Source organism: Bubalus kerabau, chromosome 7, assembly GCF_029407905.1.
Source record: "Bubalus kerabau isolate K-KA32 ecotype Philippines breed swamp buffalo chromosome 7, PCC_UOA_SB_1v2, whole genome shotgun sequence".
NCBI lineage: Eukaryota > Metazoa > Chordata > Mammalia > Artiodactyla > Bovidae > Bubalus > Bubalus kerabau.
This window is the reverse complement of record NC_073630.1, coordinates 50,842,046-50,863,030: the sequence shown is the minus strand read 5'-3', so window position 1 is coordinate 50,863,030 and position 20,985 is coordinate 50,842,046. Positions and strand designations below refer to the sequence as shown.

Here is a 20,985-nt window from a genome sequence, read left to right as displayed (position 1 = left end):
GGGATCTCTGTGAGGTTTTATTATAAAAGCATTAATTACATTCATGAGGGCTCCATCCTCATGACCAAATTACGTCCCCAAATTCTACCTCTTAACCCCAACCCACTAGGTGTTAAGATTTCAACATGGGGATTTTGCAGGGACACAAACCTCCAGATGTAGCCCATTATAAGAAAGCACAGGAATAGGGGACAGGTTTCCTCTTCTGATATTTATCCCTGAGGTTTGCCCATCAGAGTACCTGGTCCTCAAGCACATTTACTTGGGGATCATGAAAGATATCAAGACTGTGTACTTTATTTTCTTGCTAATTCTTGTTGTGTAAATTTCCCAAACGGAACCTGTTCCTTAACCACACACTGTGATACTGAGGAATTTTTCTGGAGCCTATTGTACTTAGTCGCTAGTTGTGTCTGACTCTTTGCGACCCTTTGGACTGTAACCCATCAGGCTCCTCTGTCCATGGGATTTTTCAAGTAAGAATAGTGGAGTGGCTTGTCATTTCCTTCTCCAGGGGATCTTCCCGACTAGGATTGATCACACCTCTCTTGTGTCTCCTACATTGAAGGCAGATTCTTTACCCACGGAATCATTGGAGGAGCCCTGGAGCCTATTGCACAAGTCTAAAACTCTGGAATCTTTTTTACCAATCAATTCTAAAGATCCATCAATGAATTCTAGTTACATTATCTGTCATTATTGGCACAGATTTTCTTCTCTGGCCAGAGCACTCTACTAACCTCAGGAGGGCCAATTAATTAAAGTCTCCTCAAAGTGTTTGGTTTTTGTCATTATCATGTGGTCATTTCATATATTTAGTGGGAAGGAAAGAGATACAATAGATTTAGCAGGATAGAACAAAAATATATCCCCAGTGGTACCTGTGTCACCAATTGATTGATAACAAATTATAAACCAGGCACTATACAAGTCACTTAATAGATAGTGTCTTACAAAATTCTGACTTACCCTCTGATAAAAGAACTGGGATTCGGAGTGGTTAAATAACTTGCCTGAGGTCACACAACTGGTGAGTGATGAAAAGAGTTTGAACTCAGTTTTATTCTTGTAATAATAATTTATCCTGCTTCCTAAACAACTTGAACAGCCAAAGGGAAACTCAGAGCAGATGAATTGGGCTGGACTCAACACCCACACAGTTAGTCTCTTTCTTTCCAGTCACTAAAAAGGTGCCCCAAGGGCCTGAGAGTCTGCATGTGTCTCTGTAAGTGATCATTTATTTCCAGAGAGTGATTAAGGAAGAAAACAAGTAGGGTAGTTCTAGACACACAAATCACATTGCAAAGTATCTTTGTACACTGATCAGCTCTCATAAAGCTCATATTTAAAGCCCTGTCACATTCAAAATATTGGAAATATAAGTCGAGCTTTTACAGTGAATAGGAAGAATAAGGACAGAGTTTCCAAAGTTATAGCAAAGTCTACAAAACATGCAAATGAAATAAAATGATATTTTTCAAGCTTCACAAGCTTCAGTCTTTCAAATATTTACAGCTTTTAGGGACTAAAAGTACAATCCCCTTAGAACAGCAAAAAGATAATAAATGAGCAAGTCAGCACTACAAGTCACTTGAATATGCTTTATAAATTCCATTAATATTACCATAAATTGTAAACATGTTGATCCAGAGGAAGGTAAAAATGGAGCTCATATTTGTTTAGGACCAATTGTGCACTAGATTCTGTTCAGGAATATAATCCCACTTAATCTTCAGAGAGTAAATATTTGTATTTATTTTTGGCTTCCCATCATCTTATTCCCTCCCCTACATTTGAGTAATTCTCCTCCTGATGAGTCTTGTTGCAAGGCTGAAACTGCCTCTCACTTTGGAAGTTGAAACCCTTGCAGCCAAAGTCAATATGCTCCAACTTCAGAAAACCAGTTACGCCTGCACCAGAGTATGAACAAGGAACCAGCGAGAAAAAGAAGCAGCAATTCCACCACTATCCATGATAGTATCCCTTGACAGCGTCTCTTGACTTTGGCCATTATTCTTTCTGCCTCCATGCCTAATTCCTCATCACTTCAGGTGATTCAGTGAATCCCGTTTCTGCTTAACTCAGCCAGATTAGGTTTCTGTTGCTTGCCACTCAGAACCCAGCCTGATCCGCCTTACAACAATCTATCCTTTGGTAGGAGTATTATTATCCTATTATATTACCAAGACAATGCAGCTTTGATATTTCCAGTGATCTTTCCAAGATCATGCAGGTAGTAAGGACAGAATTGTGCACAATAGATTCTGTGTTCTGATAAGAACTACGAAGTGGTACCCAAAGCTTGTGTTAGCACCGCCATTGCTTGAGGAAAGCTACCCAAGGAGACAGCTGCCGAATGGCTCCTTCTCTGGAGTTGGAGTTTGCAAGGTTCAATTGTTAAGCAAACTGACTTATTTTAAAATACCAGGATCATATGCTGTCTTTTGTGAGGAGGCACTCTGACTATCCCAAGTAGAAGTGAATTTCCCAGGTAATACTGTGTGTTTTGATATTGACATTGCTATTCTGGTCTTGCAAAGCCATCCACCTAGGACCTTGTGCAGAGTTTAACCTCAGGAGATGCAGGAAGCTTCATCTGAACTTCAGCCCTGCTAACTCCATGACAAGGGAGAGGGAGGATGGGAAGAAGGAGGAGAGAAGGTTCTTCCTTTATGCCCCAGCACAAGAGAACTTTGGGGGTTGGGGGTAGGGGGAGCGGGTCTGCAGCTTCTCCAAATGGAGGCTGAGTTTCACAAGGCTGGGATCTGTTTTCTGACATAAGGAAGGAGCAGTGAAGAAAAGTCATTGCAGAACATGAGCTTGTCACCTCTGTGTTTACAAAGTACTCCTTTTTTGTACAAGGCAGTTAATGGGAGTACATTTAAAGGAAGCTGGAGGAATCCAGTGTTTTGAAGTTCAAGTTTTTCTATCTTTCATTGATCACATATCTCAATAAACAGACTTGCTGGATAGAGAGTGGCCTGAGTGACACTCCAAGCAGTGATGACTGGGACTTCCCTACCCGCTGGCAGAAGACCCTGCCTCAAATGAAAATGGACACTGGTTCTTGTGTTTAAATACAAAGAACACTGCAATGTGTCCTCCAGGGTCTGACAGATCTCTGCTAGAATGAAACAGGACCCACCAGTGCCTCTGTAGAGGCCCTTGCTTTTCAGATGGGAAAGGCTGATTCATCCCACCTCCCCTTTAAACCTTTGAACAACTGGCCTGAACATCCTTGTTGTCTTCAGAATGTGGGCTTCAGGACGTGCTTGGGTTCATGTCTTCTGAATGGAATGTGCCTGGGTTCAAACTCTGCTTCTGTGTTTGTTACTCCTAATTTTTGCCCAAGTTCTTTGCTTTTTATGTATCTCACTTTAGTTATCTATGAAATGAGAATTATAACAGGACCTACCACACTGGTTTGTCATGAAGAATAAATGAAATCCTTCCTTTAAAAGTTCTGAACATAAACTCAAAATGATATCTGTCTGCAAATATCCATGTACCTCTTGGCTTCTAGAGAAAGATGAGTTAAAATTTTATGATTAGCTCAATGCTTCCAAAGTCCCAAGCACCCCAGCTGGCCAAGTTACCCCTCCACTTCCCCAAGCCTCACTTCCATGTGTGTGAAAATAACCAGTGGTAGATTGCTGTTGTTCAGTCACTAAGTTGTGTCCGACTCTTTGCAACCCTAAGAACTGCAGCATGCCAGGCCTCCCTGTCCTTCACTATCTCCCAGAGCTTGCTCACATTCATGTCCATTGAGTCAGTGATGCCATCCAAGCACCTTGTCCTCTGTCACCTCCTTCTCCTCTTGCCCTCAGCCTTTCCCAACATCAGGGTCTTTATCAATGAGTCAGCTTTTGGCATCAGGCAGCCAAAGTGTTGGAGCTTCAGCTTCAGCACCAGCACCAGTTTTTTCAATTAATATTCAGGGTTAATTTCCTTTAGGATTGACTGGTTTTATCTCCTTGCTCTCCACGGAACCCTCAAGAGTCTTCTCCAGTACTATAGACCAAAAGCATCAATTCTTCAGTGCTCAGCCTTCTTTATGGTCCAACTCTCACATCTGTACCATGACTACTGGAAAACCCATAGCTTTGACTATGCAGACTTTTGTCAGCAAAGTGATGTCTCTGCTTTTTAATATGCTATCTAGATGTGTCATAGAATTTATTCCAAGAAGAAAGCCTCTTTTAATTCTATGGCTGCAGTCACTATCTGCAGTGATTTTGGAGTCCAGGAAAATTAAATCTGTCACTGTTTTCACTTTTTACCCATCTATTTGCCATGAAGTGATGGGACCGGATGCCATGATCTTTGTTTTTTGAAAATGGAGTTTTAAGCCAGCTTTTTCACTCTCCTCTTTCACCTTCATCAATAGTCTCTTTAGCTCCTCTTCACTTTCTGCCATTAAAGTGATATCATCTGCATATCTGAGGTTATTGATATTTCTCCTGGCAGTCTTGATTCCAACTTGTGAGTCATCCAACCCAGCATTTTGCATGATGTCCTTTGAATACGATTTAAATAATCAAGGTGACAATATACAGCCTTGATGTATTCCTTTCCAAGTTTTGAACCAGTCCATTGTTCCCTGTCCAGTTCTGTTGCTTCTTGTCCTGCATATAGGTTTCTCAAGAGACAGGTAAGGTAATCTGGTAGACTATAAGAAGACCCATGGGCTTGAGGCAAGGGTCAAATGCAAAAAATATAGAAGCTGTCAAATCAACTAAAAATCGGCAGGGATGATTAAACATTTTCCTAGATAGAAATCAGGCTTCTTGCTGTTTTTTGAGCATGCAGATGATATTCTCACCTCAGACCTTCACCCACACTGGGCTCTCTATTTGGAACTCTCTTCCACCAGCACTTGCCACGGTTAGCTCCAGCTCAAAGACCAAAGACCACTTCCTCAGAACAGTCTCCCCGACTACTCTATCTTAGTTAAGCAACACACACACACACACACACACACACAAACTAGTCACTTGCCCTGCATTGTTTTATGAACCCCACTGATTATATATTTGACACACTTCTTTGTGGTCTGTTTGTTCCCTGTCCCCCTCCCACCCCCACCCCACTGGAACATATACTCCTTGAAGAGCCCTGTCTCTCCTGCAGCTAGAGGAGCAGCTGGTACATGGTAGGTGTCCAGGAATACTTACTTGATGCATTGAAGAATTTTGAATTCTCTGTTACTCTAGTGTTTACTATATCAGTTAACACTGTGGCTGTAATCTTCTACTTACTTGAGTCTCAAGGCATTTGAGTGGCCAGGCTTTGTCAAGGTCACCCAAGGGCAATGATTTTCATGCTATGCTCTCTGGCACAGCTTCCCAAGCCAGACAATTGCTGACACATTCAGCTCTCAGGGCCTTCACCTCCCTCCTAGAGCAGAGTTCTTCCCATATTATGAATGGGGTTTGATGAGGAAAACCTTGAGAAGCACTGCTCCTGGGAGCCTGTGTGATTCCAGAGAGGTGCCCCAGGATCCCCAGCTTAGCGTGGTGTGGCATGGTGTGGTGTGGTATGGCAGGAATCCAGTGGCTTGACTCCTGGGTGCCCCACCCCATTTCCAACACAGCATCTCCACTTCATCCCTTCTTTATGCACTAAATGTCTAGAAATTGTGATATGTAAGAAATGAGTCCACAGCAACTTAAATCAAGACTTGAGTGATCCAGGCAGATGCAGATTATATCCTTGGAGGCACCCTTGCAGACCCTCTACAAAAATAAACATCTACCCTTCAGTGGTGAGTGCCTCATTGACAACAGTCCTCTAAATCACAAATTATCCTGCAGAAGGTCATGTGTCCTTGAATCTTAGAGAGAATAAATTCATTAACGCATTTTCTGAAGAATTTGCAGGAGAGCTGCTGTCCTAGGGAAGTGAGACAGAGCCATAGCACTAGGACATGATCAGAAAAGGCTTGAAGGGAGGGGGGACACCAGAGACCAATGGCCTCTCCCGGTGTTGCCCCTGCTCACACTGGTTATTGGTAAATGCTGTCCCATTGGCCCTACTCTGTCCCTTGCACAGACCTGTTGGCCTGAAGCCATTCATGAGCCGGCAGCCAACACGGCTTCTCATGCAATCCTTCTCCACATATCCTGCCAGGGAAACAGATTTTCAATGGCCTCCATCTGTAGGATATTGCTACCCATTCAGGGGTAAATTTCTAGTTCAGGGTAGCATAATAATTCCCATTAATGATGATATTATTCATGCAGCTAAAATCTGCATGCCCCCAGCTAAAACATTCCCCTGTAGAGGCTGCAACCCTTATCTATTCAGAAATCCTTCATTACAGGTGGGTAATGCGTTTGCTCTGTACAGGAGTGTGACACACAGTAATAGCCTCCCTCATTGTGCCTCTGAATCCTTTAAAGCACCAGGGGATTTTTATGTGCACCTTTAATCACTAAGCCCAGACTTCTGTTTGCGAGCATCCTGCTATCAGAGCAGATGACGAGAAGCGGTGCTTTCAAGCCCTGTGTTAGGAGGGTCTCATTTATCGCAAATATCTTCTCCACTCATCCCTGGTGCTGTTGACAGTTTGAGCCAAATAATTCTTTGTTGGGGCAGAGCGGCACTATCCTGCACATCGTAGAATGCTTGGCAGCATGCCTGGCCTCTACAAGGTGCCAGTAGCATCCCATCCACAGTGTAACAATCGGAAGTGTCTACAGACTATCAAATAGCCCCTTTGGGGCCAAACTCACCCCAGTTGAGAACCAGGAACACAAATATAATGAAAGGAGAGGAGAGATATCCCCTATTGTCCTAAAGCCCAAAATGTGAAACCCAGTCTACACACAAAGAACCCACACAAAAGCAAGAAAGCAGGTATTTTTCGTGTCAGATGAAACAGGTAAGTGGGCTTCCTAGGTAGCTCAGTGGTAAAAAATCTGCCTGCCAATGCAGGAGACATGGGTTCTATCCATGACTCTGGAATATTCTTTGGAATAGGAAATCACAGACAACTCCAGTATTTTTGCCTGGAAAATTCCATGGACAGAGAAGCCTGGTGGGCTACAGTCCAAAGGGCAGCAAAGAGTCAAACAAGACTAAGTGACTGAGCACAAGCACAACAACAACAGTCTCCAAGTAGCAATGGGAGCAGGAAAATTAACTTAGGTTTTATGGGTTTTAAATTAAATAAGTTAAGAATCCCTGATTAGAAAGGGTGATAGAGACCATTCTGGACAACTCCCCCATGATACTTGGGAGAAAACTCAAAAATGATAAGTAACTTCTGAATGGTCTCACAGTAATGATGACAGAGCCTGGACTCATTATTCAGGTCCCCAGACTCCCAGTTTTTAGCTTGCTACTCTTTAATTTATTCATTTATTTATTCATCAGGCATGTATTTTACATTTAATCCAACGTAAAGGACTGAGCCAAGGTTTGCGGATGAAAAAAGAGGCATATTCCCCAATAACGACAATGAAGACCATTCATCAGATACCTCTTATGGATCCATGGATGAGGCACTTTAGGTATATCAATCCTCATTTAAAAAAAAAAAAATCTATGAGGTTGGTACTAGTTGGTGATATTGATGGGTGCAATTAGACACTGGAGCCCCTTAACTCAAGTGACATTTACAAAGCCCAGCATTGTAACTGGAAATGTGCCAAGTGTCCTTTAGGAGTGATGTATCCACCAGAGCAGAGAGAAGTCCATAGTCCCTCACTGCTGGTAAGGGAACCATCACCATCTGCCAGCTACACATGATGAGTGGCAAAAGAAGGGACAGCAGCAGCAGCACAGAGCTAGGGTCAAACCCTGGCTCTGCCCTTTTTCTTTGCATCTTTTGAGCTAATCATATAAGCTCACTGGACCTTGGTTTCCCTGTTTGTAAAATGAAGACTTTAAGACATTTAGTAGGCAGTTAGTGTGGCTATGAAATAGATCATATCTTAAAGTCACCTCAGGTAGCCCCGCATAAGAGTGAATGTTCACTATTTCCTTTTCTTACTTTTTCTGCATGTTGGTTTCTTTATCTATAAAATGGAGATAATAAAAGTAGCTACTTAGTAAAGTTGTGAGGACTAAGAGTGTATATATTGGATTAGCCAGAAAGTTCCTTCAGGTTTTCCACACAATATTTCCATACCAGAAAATGTTTAGGGACTAGAGGTTAATACATATCAGATTTAGTTACTTTTTCAAATGCAAATAGCTCTGGAATAACATTGGTAGATGAATCAAAGGTGAGGATTCACAGATGCACCAAAGAGATGAAATATCATGCTTTCCTTCCAGTGCCCACTTCCCTTCCTGCTCATTTTGTGGATGAACAAGTAAGAAATCTAAGACTTTAAAAATGGAATAATTTTCCCAAGAGTTCTTGGTAAGCTGCTTTGTACCTCCAAGAGCTACCCTGAATCTGGCTGGAAGTAAGTTTCCTGTGGGTCAAAAAAGTGACATACCGGTCACAGACTGTCCATATTGAGGTCTCACTACAAATTTCATTGTGCAATTACTTAATTTGAAGAGTCAAAAATTACTCTGTTGTAACTAACAACAGAGTAATGCCCATGTAAAAATACTGCCACAGCTCCTGCAGGGTCACCCCCAATTGGAGATGCCACTGAGTCACTCCGTTCTCAGCAATTATCACTGCTTCAGAAAGCCTTTCTCTGACTATTCTATCAAAAATAACATGTCTTCCACTAAAGGTAACATTGCCTATATCACATCAGGCTTCTCAAAATTGATGTATTGAAATCTAATCCCCAGTAGGGTGGGGTTTGGGAGGTGATTAGGTCACAAGGATGGAGCCTCGTGAATGAGATTTAGTGCCCTTAAAAAAGAGAGCCCAGAGAACCCCCTTGGCTCTCCCACCATGCAAGGATACAGAGAGAAGACAGCCATCTATGAAACAGGAAACTGGGCTTCACCAGACAAGGAATATCTGGCACCTTGATCTAAGACTTCCCAACCTCCAGAGCTGTGAGCCATAAATTTCTGTTGTTTACATTATTCATGAACCACCGAGTCTATAGTATTTGTTTATAGCAGCCCAAATGGACTAAGGCACTTGGCTAATTGCTTATGTTCTCAGAGGTTTAGGTTTTTCTTGTGCAAAACAAGGATAATAATACATTTCTCAGAGACTTCTTACGATGAATAAATGAATTAATACGTGCAAAGTGCTTAGCACATGTCAGGGCCAAAAAGTGATATTTATCATTATAATTCTGAGCTTGCTTAGGTGTTAACCTCAAGAGGAAAAGTCAATACCAGTGCCGGCTTTAAAAATACCCCTTTGAAAGGTAAGAAAAATTTCGTGCAACAGGACTCCATAAAGTGCTCTTTCACTGTGCCTGACAGTGTTAAAGCAGCTTCCCCAAGGACCTCTCATTCATCAGGAGAATCTGCTTCCTCCCTCATGTTTCTGCTCGCCCTCTTTTCTCCCATCTGCACCATTAGCAGGGAGCAGATTGCCAGAGACCTGGGAAAGCACCTGGAAAACAGAAACGCCATACCATGAGCGGGTGAGGCTCTGGAGCCTGTACAGGTAATGGGGTCGAAAATGAAGATGTATTAGGGGAAGAGGCGTTACAACTCTGCTGATTAAGTGATGAAGTGAATGGAAATGAAAAACATGGCATCAATAATTAAGTGATCTTCGCAGCTCCAGGCAAAGGTAAAGGATGAAGGAGGCTGGATACTGTTGAAGGTTATAGAATGATCCGGCACCTGTAGCCTGAGGCCTTGCTGTGACACAAAGGAGGTAACTTTACTCCCAGTGTTTTCTATATTTATTCATGGTTTCTATCTTTTCAAAGATGTTATCAATTCTCTGGTTAGCTGGCTCTGCTCACTGAATAAATATAGGAAATATCTTCAGATTAACACACAGATAAAAACACAAGTTTCTGCCTATAACCTGAAAAACTGAGCTGAAATATTTCAATAAGCCATTTTGGATTCTAGATGCAGTGTTGTGCTTAGTTGCTCCTGCATGTCTGACTCTTTGTGACCCCACGAACTGTAGCCCGCCAGGCTCCTCTGTCCATGGGATTTTCCAAGCAAGAATACTGGAGTGGGTTGTCTTGCCCTCCTCAGGGAATTTTACCAACCCAGCGATCAAACCCAGGTCTTCAGTATTGCAGGCAGATTCTTTACCAACTGAGTTTGTAGGGAAGCCCAAGAATACAGGAATGGGTAGCCTATCCCTTCTCCAAGGGATCCTCCCATGACTTCTAGTTCAGTTCTGTTCAGTTCAGTTCAGTCGCTCAGTCGTTTCCGACTCTTGGCGACCCCATGAATCACAGCACACCAGGCCTCCCTGTCCATCACCAACTCCCGGAGTTCACTCAAACTCATGTCCATTGAGTCAGTGATGATATAGATTCTTGTAAATAGAAACTGTTGTGAAAATTTGCCCCATGTATAGACACTTTGGGCTTCCCTGGTGGCTCATACGGTAAAGAATCTGCCTGCAATGCAGGAGACCGAGGTTCCATCCCTGGGTTGGGAAGATCCCCTTGGAGCAGGAAGTGGCTAGCCACTCCAGAATTCTTGCCTGGAGCATACCATGGAGAGAGGAGCCTGGTGGGTTACAGTCCATGGGGTCACAAAGAGTCACACACAACTGAGCAACTAAGCACGCACACGCGCGCGCGCACACACACACACACACACACACACACACACATTCATAGGTGCCTTGGGAGGGGAAGGCTTGAGTATATTCACCAAGTGATGTACTCTTCGCTACTTTAAGTTGCGATAGTGGTTTCTCCCCTGACGACAGGCACTTGCTTGAATTGAAATTTCTCTGTTTTTCTCTGTCTTCTCTCTTTCTATCTCTCTCTGTCTCTCTTTTTTATCTAAGGACACAGTCTCTGGCAGTTTCCTAGAGGAAAGATTTTGTGGCTTAGAGGTTGGGTTAGCAAAGATCATGCAAGATGCCATTGCAGAAGAAAGCAAAGAAGAGCTACCTCACAACTCCTGGGAGAGACTGATGGTCTTGGCTGGCAAAGACTTTCCCAGTTCCCCCATCTCACTTCCTAGGAGCCTCATTGTGCTTCCTTTTCTGTCCAGGGATTACAGGAGAGGGAACCTGATAATTAACTCCCTTCTCCTTGAAACTTTCTAGTTTGAGGGAGGATCTCAAGTCTCACAAAGGTAATTAGCTGATTTATATGAGGCTAGAAGTCTCTCAATCACATTTCAGACAAGTGGTCATTCAGACTCTGCTTGAATACCTCTTATGATGGTAAACTCATTACCTACAAATATAGCTAATGCCATTTCTGAACAATTCTTCTTGGCCAGGGGGCCAATTGGTGCAAATAAACATTTCCATTAATTAGCCAATCAACTAATAACATTAATTCAAGGCTAAGGATGCAAACACAGCCAGAGCAAGAAAGGTTAATCACAATCCAATTATATATCCTTCCCCCAAACCTTCTTTCCTACAGCATCACTGGCCCATGCACTAAACAATGAATCAGGAAGCATGGAAATCTTTTTGTCAGTTTGGTCTCTGTCCACATTTGAACAGCTAGAAGGATAGTATCAAAAGAACAACAAAAACTTACTTAGGAAACATTATAAAGCACTCTGTCTGCCTCCATTAGATTAAAGCTGGGGAGTCATAAAAAATGCTTTTGTGGCTCTTTTTGTCCATAGTTCTTTGTGTAAAATTGTGTTTTTTATTCTGGTGACAGAAGTAATACGTTTTCATTGTAGAAAATTCAAAAACATGGTAAAGCACAAAGAAGAAAATAAAAATCATCCATAACCCCACTATCCACAGATAAATACTGTCATTTTGAAGTATATGCTTCCAGAGGGTTTTCTTTGTTATATTACTTAATTGGGATTATATTTTTCATAGTGTTTTATAATTTGCTTTTATTTAACATAACAATCTATTATGAACATTTTAACAAGTTACTAGATTTCTTCTTCAATGTAATCTTTAATGGTTATAGTATTTGTATACATACAGGTATATAACCTGTTTATACATACTTTTGTTTACAGTATATATATATATATATGCTATCTGTTTATATATCTGCTTGTAATGCTGTTGATGGGCCCCTAGGCTGTTAGCAGCTTGACATAATATGATATTACACATGACAGATCAGGACCTCTGGAACTACAGAGGAAAAGCCCAGAATCTAGACTTCAAGGGTCAAAGAGAGTTTCCTGAAGGGTGTGACAATGAATATTACTTTTCAGATTAGAACGTACAATAGCATACATTATGTGTTTGGTCTTCATGGTCAACCAAGACGGTCTTACCATTTTCCTTGTCCAATTAAACTTTAGACAAACTTTTTCCTGACTCTAAGCCCTGACCTCCCATCTCTTAAAGCATTTACTTCAGAAACATCTGTCAGTTCTTTCTTTGCTCCTTTGACAGGTCAATCTTTTTAAAAGCTTCTTGCCAGTTTTAGGGAACAAGAAGGTCTTTCTCAAGGACCTGGGAGCCATCCAATGGAAATGTCATCTTGGAGGTCAAGGATGCCCCTATGTCTAAGTCTCCCCAATAAGGCAGGAGCCTAACTTTGGCAGGCACCTTGCTCCAAGCTGTCTAACTACCTCAGATCATGAGAAAGTTTACTTTTTCTTTCAGTGAAGCCAATTAGCAAACAAAGACGGCCTGGAATTTGCCCTCATGTTTGCTCTTAAAAGCTCTCCAGTTCTTGGTTTCAGCATTTAAGCTCAGACTGTGTTCTGGCCTCTCTTCCTTATTGGAATAGTCTTCAGTAGAGTCTTTGCCTATTAGACAATCTTTGTCTCAACACCATGAAAGTTTCAAGAGATGTCATACCTCATTGTGCAAGTGAGGAAAACATGCCAACAAGAGAAGTAAAGTAGCTAAGAAATTTGAGAGCACCCAGAGTGGATACTAGTAAAGTGTTTGAGTTATCTTTGAATGGCCACATGCTGAGCTGCTATAAAGAAGTTGAGATTAACTGAAGCAGTTGTGTTATGCAATGAGAGTTCTGAAAGCTCAGTGGGTGCTCTGTGGCTTCTTCACCCACAAAATGAGAACAGTAATAGTACCCAATTACAGGGTTGTTGTGAAGATGAAATGAGTTAGCACATGAGAAATAGCCATTCCTGGTACACAGAGAGTGCTGTTCTTATGAATAGCGTTACAATTATTACCAAGGAAGAGCACCGATTCTAGATTCAGAATAGACTGGGAACCAATGCCAGCTGCATCACTTACTGAGTGAATTATGCAATTAATTTGTGTCCTTATAGATTGTTCAAAGGTTTAAACTGAGTAGTACATGCAAAACAAATCATTTACATTGGTCCTGTGGTGAGCAGAATTTTAAAATGGCCTTTAAGGTTGCTAGTACCAACTTATTCATTTAAACACTAATATAAAACCTGTAACCTGTAATCTATAACCCTTTATAGGCACTGCTTATAAAGAAATTTTGTAAATGCAATTAAAATCCCAAATCAGTTAACCTTAAAATACAAAGATAGCTGCAAAGGTATACTCTAATCACTCATGCCTTTTAGAAGCAAAAATTGTCTTGGCTGGTCAAAGAAGAGAAAGAAAAATTCCAAAAGTGAGAAAGATTCAGTGTGCAGTTGATGTCTGAAGTTGTAGGAGGCCACACGGAAGGACCTGAGAGCAGCCTCCTGGGGATGAGGGTGTATGCCTGTGTGCGTGCTAAGCCGTTTCAGTCATGTCCAACTCTTTGCAACCTTATGTACTGTAGATTGCCAGGCTCCTCTGTCCATGGGATTCTCCAGGCAAGAATACTGGAGTGGGTTGCCATGCCTTCCTCCAGGGATCTTCGCAATCCAGGGATCAATGCACATTTCTTACGTCTCCTGCATTGGCAGGCGGGTTCTTTACCACTAGTGAGCAGCAAAAACCATTCCTACATCTCAGAGAACCTACGCTCCAGAGAACTGAGTTCTCCCAACATCCCTCATGAGAGTACAAGTAGGCTCTTCCCCACATCCTACAGATGAGAGCACCACTTGGCCTATATCTTCATTTCAGCCTGTAAGACTGTAAGAAGGCAGCCAAGCCTGCCCCAACTTCTGACCTACAGAACCATAAGATAATAAATGGGAGTCATATTAAGCCACTACATTTGCGTTCATTTGTTATGCATAAGTAGAAAACTAACACAGTCCATTAGTTATGTGGGAAGTTTCTTTTTTTACCCCAAACCTCTTTTAACCACTGTCAAACTCAAATCAAAGGCAGATCCAGGGGCAGCCATGTAACACACTCTTTCCTGGCTGCCAATATCCCCTGACCCAAGGTCAAAGTATTACACTATTCCCCAAAGGATACCCTGGCCACTCAAGCCGATGTCCTGGTTAAAAGTCTAGGGCAGCCTCCAGAGTCCCTTTGAACATATACTTGCTTTTCAAGCCTCAGCACCAGTGTACTAAAGAGATCAGACTGTTTTCAAAATTGAGAATCTCAGGCAAGTCCATTTGTCCCTTTTTATTGACATTTCTGACCTTGCTGGAAAAACGTGTTATATTCTGTTATAAAAATTATCAGAGAGTGCAGCTTGCTGAGTGATGTTTTATATTAAAGGACAGAACATTCAAAGCCACTCTCCTTGAAGGAGTCCTACTGCCACTAAAAATCTCTAGGATCTTGGTGAGACTTTTTTCCCCCCTAATGTCAAGTCTTCTTTGTTAAGTGGGCCTGAATGTTAGCAAGTAGGTGGAACCATAGTGTGACATTTTCTTGATTGAATCTCTCCAGCAAGTTTAAGTACAGTTTTAAATCTAAGAGAAAGGCTTAGGCCTTATAAGAAAAAAAAAATTATTTTCTAAAAGTTCTTGGTTATTATTGAGGATACTTGTGAACACTGAGTTTGTTTAGATGTTGCTTCTTTTGACAAGTCTCAAAACAAAACCCCAAATCAAATTAGGATCAAATAAACATAAGTCCTCTGGGCTCTACATTATCCTATTCAGATGTCTTAAGATAGAAAACTTGTTCTGTTTAGGATAACCCTGCTATATATCTACCCTAATCTACAGTGACAGAGTACCCATGTTGGCCAGTATTCATTCAGAATTTAATTAAGTGTTTACTGATATATGTTAGGGACAATGACAGATGCTGGAGATGCAAGTTTGAAGGAGATATACTCCATATGCTGAAATAGAAAAGGCAGATATTAACCTTTATAAGGAACTCAAGCTACCCTTTCATCCTTTCCTATGAATAGATCAAAATTAAAAGCTGATGGGATCCCCTCATGGCTCAGACGGTAAAAAAAATAATAATAATAATTAATTAATTAAAAGCTGTATTGTGTTTTATAATAAGATAGTTGGACAACTGAGGGTCAACTCCTACTTGCCTAACTACTAGCTATGTAACCTTGGACAGATCATTTAAGTTGTCCAAACCCCACTTCCGTCATCTATAAAATGGTGGGGGGACATAATGATAATAAGATAATGAAAATATTGTGATGATGCAAGGAGATGGTCCATGTAAAAACACTTAGCACAGTGCCAGGTCCATAGCAAACAAGGGGTGATGATGATTACCATTATTATAATGATGATGATAATAAAAGGCCTTACTTGGCACACACTAGTGCTAGGAAGATGGATTTTTCTGCATGATTAGTGAAACACCTAAAGCTCTGGCTCCCATGAGCTGCGGCTTTTCTAATTTGTCCCTGTAGATTGCTTGTCAGCACAGGGCAGGAGGTCTCAGTCTTCCTGCAGAGATGTCATTCCCACCTGGAGAGGTTTAGGGTAATAAGGCATGAGACCTGTGAGAAGACATGCTCAGTTTGGGAAGCTTCCCAGAAAAGGACAATTTTCTAGGTGGACTAGAAGAGAAGAATGAGTGTTGACAAAATGTTCTGATCCATGCAGAGGTAGTTGGAATGGCTAGATTATGTGTGAAAGAAAGGAAACGGCAAAAGTGGAGACCACTAAAGTAAGGAGAACCTTGTGAAAAATGTCCTGTACCATGCCAGGGAGTTGAATGCTGAAGCATATTGTGTAGGGTTGTGGTATGTTCAAGTCTACACTTCTAAAAAGATCACCCCTAGCAACCATGAGGTTGGATTTATAGAAAGACAAAATGAGAGGCTGGGATCTCAGAAGGCTTTTATGCTGGAGAGGAAGGAAGGGGGTGGTTATGAAAACAGTCATTATGATGTGGACTGTGGCACAGAACCATAAAGGAATATGACATAGTGTAATATGGACCCTACACGTATAGTAGACCATGACCCCTGTAAAGTAAAAAGCCCCACAGTGTCTTGCTGATGCGACAGTAGGAGTTAACTGCTCTCTACTTTTTGAGCCATCTTCTCCCCTTCTGATGTGAAAATCTGAGTTTCCAGTTACTCTCATGACTTAGCCTCCATCTTGTAATCTCTTGGTCCATGTTAAGCCTTAGTCTAACTGCATACTTTGTGCAAATCTCCAAGACCTAAAGAGTTTTTTCAAAGGCATAAAAGGTAACTAATTTTACACAAAGCACATTTCCACTTCTTCATGGCCTGCCTTCCTCTGGAGAGAAAGAAACCAAGTTTGGGATAATTAGGATGCACGGAATGGTACTATCCCAGTAACTGCTAGCAACTAGGGTATGACTCTTATTACCACTTTCCTGTGCAGGGAAGATATTTTCATTTCAAGGGCTGCAAATTCCCCATTAAACCAAAAAAATATGAATTAATTCACCTGCAGCATTTTCTGTTGTTGATTTTCTCTTTTGATCCCCTTATCTTCCCAGTCATTCTGAACTGAACTCAAATCAATAACTCACACCTTTGCAATGAACAACATTTAAAGAAATTTCTGGTTTGAAAATTGTCTTACTGATTAATTTTCATCTTTAAAAGATATTACCAATGTTGTATTTGCATTTAGTTAAAGAAACCAGGCTCCCCAGGTGGCTCAGGGGTAAAGAAACTGCCTGCCAATGCAGGAAACATAAGAGACGCAGGTTCATTCCCTGAGTCGGGAAGATCCCCTGGAGAAGGGCATGGCAACCCACTCCGGTATTCTTGCCTGGAGAATCCCATGGACAGAGGAGCCTGGCAGGCTATAATCCATGGGGTAACAAACAGTCGGACACAACTGAAGTGACTTTGCATGCATGCAAAGAAATGAAATTACTCCCACTCACAATACCTATACCTTGGTGAAGAAAGCACAATTGGCAAAAGTTATAATGATTTACTCTTTGGTTGATTTATTGATTCTGCTTTTCAGATCTGATAATAGAGAGTAGTTTTTATTATTATTATACTTTTATATTTCAAAACAAGGTATATCCTGAAAATCACTATGAAAACTAAAGTGTGCTCATTTTTAAGTCACAAATAAGCTGAAATTGATAAAAATAGATTTTTTTGTTTTTACTTCTAAGTCTGCGCAAGAAACTACTAGCAATTCAACAGGCATGAGAGTAATAAATATTTCTTGATTACAAACATTTTACCAGGCTCCAGAAGATTGTCCATTACTTTTAACACTAGTCATGATTTCCTATGCCTGGACTTGAAGAAAAATTTACATTTGAACAAAAGAGGTTCTAGCATCTGTTCTAACATATATTTTTGATGTCACCAATTTGTTCCATATTTCAATCTCCCCATCAATATTTGGTATGCTTAAAAGTTGACTTTTAATCAACATGATTATATAATTTAATGACATAGGAAATTGCCCATTAAAGTTTATTTCAAAATAAAAGCAAAATGAAGAGAGATAACTATTTAAATAAATGTATTGACTTCTTTAAAATCTCAGCTAAAATGTATATTCATCAAGGTCAGTATCCACACCTATTTTTTTCTTGTTTCTCTGATTCCCTTTTGTCATATTTCTATAAATAGTGCTCCATAAATTTTAATTAAGTAATTGACTGTAGTCATGCCACAGGTTGACATTCATGTCCCACACTCAGCTTAGAACATACAACAGTGAATCAGGACAGAGCTTCTGCCACCGCCACAAGAAACAAATAACAGCCCAAAAACCCAGACTCGAGATCTTAGTCATCTAATGAGACACATAACTTTCAGCAATTTCTATTCCATTTTCTTCACATGGAATTTTTTTGTCCTTTCTGCACCGAGACCTCACAACAACATTTTTTGTACAAATATGCTATTTTATCTAAGCAGAGACTATGATAGATTACAATAGCTCTTTGGTCAAATATTAAAAACGTAGGGAAACTTGGGAAGATAGTCCTTTGATTTCCCCAACCCAGAGTGCTTAAGCTGATTTTAGGCAATTAGCTATCAAGGCTGAATTTTCTTCCTGCCATTTGTTTTGTTTTCTTTGGAGGAACCAATCCATCTACTGCTCCTACAAACATTCCTGAGGCATCTACTATTGGCCAGGCCCTATGCCAAATGGGAAAGTAAATAATAAATACAGTCCCTGACCTCAGGTAGTTTATAATCAAGTAGAGAAAATCTGTAACCGTTTAAAGTATTACATTAGTTTCTGACTGCAGTTCCCTGTGAATATGACCTGACAGGAGGCTGTGAGGTGAAGCTCAAAGGAAATCATGTGTGTAAAATGATAAGTTTAAAGCCTGGGACAGTTCAAGTACCCCCACCAGCCCTTGCAGAAGATCATGGAATCAGGGCCCCTGGGTACAGACACTGGGAGCTGAAAGAGCCTCTTTCCTGAGAGATGAGTGGAAATGGTACTATTATGGGTGACTGAGAATGCAATGGTACCTGGAAAGAAGAGGTCCTGAAGATATCATTTTCCATGTGGCGCTTTTGAGAGGATAAAGCTAAAGCCAAAATAATTTTCTTTCCTTGAATATCAACTGTTAAATACCAATTCTTCTTTTATGTACATTCTTCATTTCCTTAGCACTTGCCTGCCTTTCTAAGGTAGTTTTATAAGCCCTTCACTGCATGACTTCAGTAGTTACTGTGCATTAGTTCTACCATGCCAAGAAGTGTGCAGAAGGCACCCTGCTGAGCCCTCCAAGGAAGAGCTGCTCAGCCTGGAGAAGGAGGGTGGGGTGGCCCTACAGTGGGACTGCAGGCATGTAACACAGCACATGGGCTTGGAGCAAGGCAATTCTCTGCCAAATTTCTAGTCACTAGGATATTACTCTTCCAAACCCTGCAGGTCATCCAGCATCTGCTCTCTCTCTCTCTCTCGATCCTTTTGTTTCATGAACAACCAAGTACTTAAGATTCTGCCTTCTAAATACTTATCCAAATGGCCTCTCCTCTCTACCTGACTCCATTGGACTTCTGCTGTGGCTTCCTTCTTTACCTTGTTGCCTTCAGCCCTTCAGCTCCTTGACATGTTTTACAAAGTCCTTTACAACCTGTCTCTCATCTAACTTTCCAGCCACATTTTCCACAGTGCAGTCTGCACTTTTTCCTCCAGCACACGTGCTGGCCCTTGGTCTAGGATGCTCTCTCCAAACACATGTTTCTCCTTTGAGGAAATAAAATGACATTATCTCCACATATGGTGACTAACTTGTCCAGATTTATATGGGAATTGCTAGGGTTTACACTGGAAGTCCCATATCCCAGGAAATTCTGCTCAGTACCCCCCTTCCCTGGTGGCTCAGACAGTAAAGCGTCGGCCTACAATGCAGGAGACCCAGGTTCAATCCCTGGGTTGGGAAGATCTCCTGGAAAAGGAAATGGCAACCCACTCCAGTATTCTTGCCTGGAAAATCCCATAGACAGAGGAAACTGGTAGGCTATAGTCCATGGGATCACAGAGTCAGACACGGCTGAGCGACTTCACTTCACCCCACTTCTCTAAGCTTTCCTCGCCCCTCAGGTCAGTACATCTTTGTGCTCCCACAGTGCAGGCATGCTGTCCTCACCATGCTGTAGTATAATTATAGATTTATTTATCTTGACTCACCCTTTGACTCTAAGCTCCTTGAGGGCATATTTATTTTCTTCTTTGAATGCGATAAGCACCTAGTAGGCGGAGCCTGGCAGGCTGCAGTCTATGGGGTCGCACAGAGTCAGACACGACTGAAGCGACTTAGCAGCAGCAGCAGCAGCAGAAAGAGAAGGAAAGAAAGAAAGACGGAACAAAATAAAGAACACAAGACTGAAGTTATGTTATAGTAACTCTCGTTGAACTCCAGCTGACAACGACATCATACACTTCTCCATCACCATGCTTTTTAAATACGGAATACCTGTTGACTTAGTTTTTCTTCCTAAGTGCACTTCTTTCTACAACAATGCATGGGGACTTCCCTGGAGGTTCAATGGTTAAGACTCCATGCTTCCATTGCAAGTGCTGCAGGCTCAATGTCTGGTCAGGGAGCTTAAAATATCACGTGCTACATGGTGAAGCCAAAAATAATAATAATAAAAAATAAAGTAAAAATTTTTTTAAAAATTAAGAAAACATTCATGGGAGTAGAGAGCAGTATACTACTCAATAGGATATCTTTTCCAGGAATATACTGACTGGGGACTAAGAATAAATGCTAAAAAGCTGCTGTAACAAATAAGTACCAACACTTCAATAGTGGGACATAATAGAAGTTTAGTTTTCATTTAGATAAAGTTGAATTTAGAAAGCGAGTGCTCTTCTACAGCAGACACCTCTCCTCCACGTGGTCAGAGTCCCAGGCTCTTTGGGGCTAATATCTCTGCCATTCCCTTGAATTTAGAGTCCTCTAAGCCTAGACAACACAGAAAAAGAGCCTAGAGGATAGATTATGGGAGGCTACATAGGTCAGTCCTGATGAGGTTTGTGCACATCACTTCCCTCTCAAGCCATTGGCTAGAACTTGGCCCATAGCCACAACTATCTGCATAGAAGCTGGGAAAGGCAACCTGTGTGCCCAAGAAGTAGCAAAAACAGGTTTGATGAGTGACTACTCAGCTTCTGCCACTTCACTGAAACGAAATGTACTCCTACTAGCTGGGCAAACTTGAGGAAGGAAGTTAGTCTCTCTCGGACCCAGTTTTCTTACCAGTAAAATGGGAATAA

General features: G+C 41.4%; 1 long non-coding RNA gene across 6 annotated transcripts in view; it reads left to right on the top strand.

Moving 5' to 3' along the window:
* Positions 1 to 8,833: 8,833 nt before the first annotated feature.
* The window catches only part of LOC129657741 (uncharacterized), a 90,856-nt gene continuing 78,704 nt past the window's right edge, over positions 8,834 to 20,985 (top strand). For 2 of the 6 annotated variants that reach the window (XR_008717057.1, XR_008717054.1), the window contains exons 1-4: positions 8,834 to 8,973; positions 9,236 to 9,296; positions 9,454 to 9,541; positions 9,659 to 9,757. This is a non-coding gene — a long non-coding RNA (uncharacterized LOC129657741). Of the gene's footprint in view, positions 8,974 to 9,235; positions 9,297 to 9,453; positions 9,542 to 9,646; positions 9,758 to 20,985 lie in introns of all 6 variants that reach the window. The other 4 variants (XR_008717055.1, XR_008717056.1, XR_008717058.1 and 1 more) reach the window with 4 other exon arrangements.